This window comes from Pteropus alecto, unplaced genomic scaffold, assembly GCF_000325575.1.
Source record: "Pteropus alecto unplaced genomic scaffold, ASM32557v1 Scaffold1591, whole genome shotgun sequence".
Lineage (NCBI taxonomy): Eukaryota > Metazoa > Chordata > Mammalia > Chiroptera > Pteropodidae > Pteropus > Pteropus alecto.
This window is the reverse complement of record NW_006430531.1, coordinates 2980-9130: the sequence shown is the minus strand read 5'-3', so window position 1 is coordinate 9130 and position 6151 is coordinate 2980. Positions and strand designations below refer to the sequence as shown.

General features: G+C 36.0%; 1 pseudogene; it reads left to right on the top strand.

Moving 5' to 3' along the window:
- The first annotated feature begins 5485 nt into the window (after positions 1–5485).
- LOC112482495 lies at positions 5486–5601 on the top strand (annotated as a pseudogene).
- Positions 5602–6151: the final 550 nt, after the last annotated feature.

Below are 6151 nucleotides of genomic sequence, written 5' to 3'. Positions count from 1 at the left end.
TGCCATGTTACTCTAAGGTTTTATGAATTTTGTCTCCCTAATAAATGTCATCTGAATTCTTTGGAGCAAGAGAAGTCATTGGTGTTAGTGGGGGTTGGTCTCTTGTTGTTGTTCCTCTGTCCGTGCACTAAATCTGCTTTTAGAGTGGTTTCTACCGATAGCCTTTGTTTTGGATTGCAAGAGAGTCTTGCAATTCAATTTCAAAGAAATATGTCCCTCATCCTTATGAGCCAATGGTTAGGGCTTGTGATGTCATTTGTGATTAAATCGGGTCAGTCAGAAATGGGAAAGACTGGGAATGAGTTTGGTGTTTCTTTCTGTTTTGATGGAAATATTTCAAGATTGATTCTGCCGATGGGTGCAAAACTCTATGGATATACTAAAATCCATTGAGGTTTTCGTTTTAAAGAAGTGAATGTATGCCGTATATTGCAATGAAAGCAGTACTCAGAGGGATGTATAATTGGGTAAACATGTGTTTTAAAATCGAAGAAAATTCTTAAATCAACCATTTATCCTGTCACTTAGTGGTCAGAAAAGTTTCACAAACTAATCCAAAGCCAGCGGAAAGGAAATACAAGATTAAGGAGAGGATCAATAAAATGCAGAATAGATGTAATAAGATTGATGAAAACCAATAGCTGGGTCTTTGAAAAGATTACTTAAATTAATATATCTTTAGGCGGACTGAATAGAGAAAAAGTAAATGACTTATGTTAAAAATGCCTATCTTACAGAAATTAAGAGCGTGATAAAATTGTATTATGAATATTAGTATGCAAAAAATAATAATTAGGTGAAATTACTGGAAACACATTAATGACCAAAACTGACTCAAAAGATGTAGACAATCTGAAAGCGTTAACAAGGAATTATTTTGTATAAGCAAAAAAATCATCCCATGAAATTCAAACCCTGGAAAAGGTGTCTTCACTGGCAAATTTTACCGATCATATAAAGAGGAATTATCACCAATCTTCAAGTTTTACAAGAAGAAGGTCAGGAAATACATCTGCATTAGATAGAGTTCTCCAGAGAAAAGGAGCTGTATACTAAAGGAGAGAGATTTATTTTATGGAATGGGCTCATGTGATAATGGAGGCTGAGAAGTACAAAATCTGCACATCTATGAAAGTGTTTAGTTTGCAGGTGGAGTTCTAAGGCAGTGTGAAGGTAGAATTCCCTCTTCCTTTTGGGAACTTTTTTACCTCTTAAACCCTTCAATTGGTTAGATGAAATCCATCCATGCTATGGATGGTAATATGCTTTATTGAAATGTTCGTCTCAGTTTTTAAAAAATGCCTTCGCTTCAACATTTACACTGGTGTTGACCAAGTATTTAGGTGCTATGTCTTAATTTCATGTTTCAACTTGGATATCATAACATTCCATGTCTTTCTTTGAGACCGGCAATTCTTGATACCAAAACCAGGCAAAAATAACACAAGAAAACTACCTACCAAGATACCTTCACTTCTATTTTTTCTTCTATGTATTTTCAGTTTGATGTAGTCCCATTCATTTATTTTAGCTTTTACTTCCCTTGCCTTGGAGGTCAAATTCATAAAATCCTCTTTAAGTCCAAGGCCCTAGAGTTTAGTTGCTGTGTTGCCTTTTATGCATTTTATTGTTTCAGGTCCTATATTCAGGTCCTTAATCCATTTTGAATTAATTTTGGTGTGTGGTGATAGACAACAGTCTAGTTTCATTCTTTTGCAGGTGGCTTTCTGATTTTCTCAGCTCCAAGATATGTACATATCTTCTCTATGTCCATAAAAATCCTGAACAAAATACTAGTAAACCTAATTTAAGCATGTTTAAAAATTATACAGCAGTAACGAGTAATATTGATGCTGGGAATGCAACGGTGGATCAGCAAAAAGAAATTATCCAATGGAATACACACATAAATAGAATGAATTGACAAAATCTAATACCTTTTTATGTTAACACTCAATAAATTAGGAATAGAAAGGAACTTGACGTGATAAACGGCATAAGTGTAAACCAACAGGTAATGTAATACTCAATGTTGAAAGACTGAAATCTTTCCCATTAAAATCAGGAAGAAGAAAAAGATGTATGTTATTGTCACTTTAAGATTTTACTGAAAGTTCTAGCCATAGCATTTAGGCCGGAAAATGAAACCAAATGCATTCCAATGGGAAAAATCTTTTTGCATATGATATCATTCTAAAACAAAAATTCTAGAGCTAATAAATGAACCTGGCAAGGTGCAGAATATAAGAGTAACATGCAAACATCTGTTGTGTGGGTTATAAATGCAACTGCATGTATCTACTCATGGTAGATGGGAGTTTATACACAGTCTAGGAGGAGAGGCCAATATGAATACAGAAGAGAGTTATGTGGCCATGATCCAAGGAATGTCAAAAGTATAGAAACCTGGAAAATGCAAGGAAGAGATTGTCCCCCAAGAGATTTCAGGGACTGTGGCTCTATTATCATCTTGATTGTTGACTTCTGCCGTCCAGACCTGAGAGAGAGAAGGTTTTCTTGTTCTATAAACCACCTGGTTTTTAGTAATTTGTTACGGCAGCCTTAGGGAACTACTACAGTTTCCTCTTTGCCTCCTTGTACATGAATTTCATATACTCTATGGAGTTTCATTTATTGAGATACTGTACTGAAAGAGGAACAAGATGGTGAGCTCACAAAGGAAAGCAAGAGAACCAGCAGTCGTATTCTCTAACATTGTATCATTTTTCTACCCAGTTATGCAGTTACTTGCATATTAACAACAATCCGGGGGCTAGAAGATTCCAAAACACTCTCGTCAAAATTTTGCCTTTGATCATTTGATTCTCTTCATGAAAAAGCAAGTCATTCAGTTCAAGAATCAATATGTGGAGTTTAGGTTTATACATTTATTACTGTTCTGTTTCCTAAATTAGTGCAGGCGGTGATCCTGCAGCAGGAGATCCCTGAACAAAGGTGATGGTGGTGGATTGATACGCCCTCTTGTAGGGGTAAAGGGGTTGGCGGAGGAGGAGCAATTCCTGCCGGTAGAGGTGGTGGTGCAGCTGGCCCTCCATCTGCCTGTGGATGTGGTGGAAAAGGTCCTGGGATTTATGTGCAACCTGCAAAGTCCATGCTCCTATAATATAAATAATCCAATGTTCAAATACTTTTAATAGAATATGTAGCATAGAATACATATTAATAGAATGGATGTTTATGGTTTTTCATAGATTATATACTGCTTAGTAATATATCAGCAATCAAGACCAGTACATGCAGAGAAGTTGCACAGATATTAATGAACATTTCAAACACTACACAACAGCTGCATCTGCTGACACTGATGCTTAGGAGAGTTGGCATCTTCATCAAAAGCCTTGTGAAATACTACAAAATAACAAAAACCTAGATTTCATGATAAATATGCAAAGAATTACTGTGGCAGGTGCAAGCCATGTAGACTAGTCGGTTCAAATACAAATAATACAAGGTCATGGTTTGAGTTCTAAGGAGGCACAAAGAGTCTGCCTTACAACAGCAGTGCCTGAGCTGTTACCAAGTTATTATTATCAATTTGCATAGGAATAATGCTTATCAAAACTTTTTCCTCATAATAGCCCTGTAATGTTGTAGAGTAAGTAGCTTCGTCTCACTGCTAATAGAAGAGGAAACAAATTCCAAAAGTTTAAGTGACCAATCAAATGTCACATAGTTCATTTGAAGCATGATTAGGATTTGGATGCAGTTCTTCTCACACACAATTCAGTTCTCTTTCTGATGTATCAAACTAGCTCCTCATGAATATATGCAATCTGTCAGGAGCTGAGGACAGAACCTTGGGGAAAGCCCCATTGGAGGGGTGCAAAAGGAGAAAGAGCCTTGCTTAATTCGCAGAAATATGAAAATAGCAGGATAATTTTATTCATTCATTCATTCATTCATTCATTTATGGGAGGCAACCCTTGGTTGACCTCACAGATTGCAAGGACCTTGTCAGCTTACAATCCCTTATTTTTATTTTTTATGCCTACAGCACCGGTCTTCCTAGGAGGTCTCCCATCCAAGGAAAAACCAGCCCCGAACCTATTTAGCTTCTGAGAGCAGATGGGATCAGGCTTGTTCAGGGTGGCATGGCCATAGACAGGATGATTTTAAAAAATGAAAGCTTTATTGAAAAGAAATCATCCAATATTATAGATACAGTGAAGCAGAATGAGGCTAAAGAAATGACCACTAGATTGGGTCATTTGAAGTTCACTGTTGAGTTTTGACATAACTTTTTAGTACAATAGTAGATACAGACCAATTTAAGAAACAAATATCTAATGAGCATCCACTATGTTAAGATGCAATTCACATTCTGTACATTCCTCAAGACAGTTTATGTTTGGAGGGAGAGTACTTAATCAGGCTCTTTGACAGAACTCCCATGAATCTTAAGCAGATGGTCTACAAAGAGAATGTAGGTGGGAATGTAAATTTTACAGGTTTTGAAATGATGGTAGGCAACATTGCAGAGGTCTACAAAAGAATTAATCACTACTTTCACCCTATTCCCTCAAGATGAATGCCTTGAGAGTACTTAATCATTCTTAAAGTTTAGATCCCCCCAATATAGATTTTAAGTGTATAAGAGGAACTTTATAGATAATGTAGGTAGATGTGTAAAGTTTTCTTTTTTGAAATGATGGTAGTTGTTTCAAAAAGGTGTAAAAAAAGCTTTTGAAATTATTAAAATTATTGAGGATTTTTATCATTAAAGGGAATACCGTAGACTCAATTTTTCAAATCATCATGAAAATTTGAACAGTTTTTATTCTACAACATTCAGGGCAATTGAAAAAAGTGATGAATTTTCCTCTCACATGAAAACGATGTTTGGAAAATTCCCCAAACTGAAATGTGTAATTGCCAGTAAATCTGCTTTTGGTCAAATTTCTTTCCATTTTACAAGATAATTTTCTACTGTTAAATTCACTGTGAAGTTTCATTACCTTGGTTTGATGTTTCTGGAATTCTTTTTCAAGGTCTTTGAATTTGTATTCCTGTTTTTGTAGCTCACCTCAAGCTTATGGTTGGTTTCTGAATTCTTCATTTTTCTGTAGTGGTCATCACTATAAATGTATACATATGTATTAAATAAATGGAGCAATTTTTTGCCTGTTATAATCTCAGATACTCAGAAATTCAAAGAGTTCTTGATGATTTTCATGACAATTAAGCATCCACGTAGAGGTGAGGGGGCAGGGTAGGGCTAGTGGTAGTGGTAGAAAGATGAAATATGCCCCAGACCTAAGGGTTTTAAAAAACGCATTCTTACTTCTGGAAACTAAAATAAAATAAATGAGAGACCGAGTAGCTTTTCTTCATATATCATGGACACATTAATTGTTTTAAATCTTACAAGTATAATCAAGATGTGGTTTCATAATGTAGCGGTTAGCACATCTGCTTTACACGCAGAAGGTCCTGGGTTCACGCCCCAGTGAAGCCACGGTCCATGGTCTACGGCCATTCCACCCTGAACAAGTTCAATGTCTGATCTCAGAAGATAAGCAGGGTCGGGCCTGGTTAGTACTTGGATGGGAGACCACCTAGGAAGACCAGGTGCTGTAGGCATAAAAAATAATAAATAAATAAAAAAGAAGTATAATCAATTAGAAAATGAACCCCAATAATAAGCCATTAATGAGGATGTGGAGGAACGGAAATTTATTGCTGGTGGGAATGCAAAACGTTCTAGCCACTTAAGAAGGAAGTTTGGACCTGCATGTGAATGTTTATAGCAGCTTTACTCATAACTTCTAAAACTTGGAAGCAAACAAGATGCCCGTCAATAGGCGAATGAATTAAACTGTAGTATATCCAGAAAATGAAATAAAACAAATGAGCTATCATACAGCCTAAGGAATATAAACAATAATATTGTAATAACTATGTATGGTGCCAGGTGTGTACTAGACTTAGTAATTTGTCAACTATAATTTTTTTCAGAGAGAAGATGTTATCAAGAAAGAACCAGAGAGAAGGTGGCAAGAATTAAGGAACAAAGCCTGGAATAGGATAGGAGTTAGGGACAGAGGGAAGAAAAAAATGGGAATTAAGAGAGAAAGGGAGAAGTTTGAAAGTACAGAGACAGAGACGACAGAAAGAGAAGCATTAAAGAAAA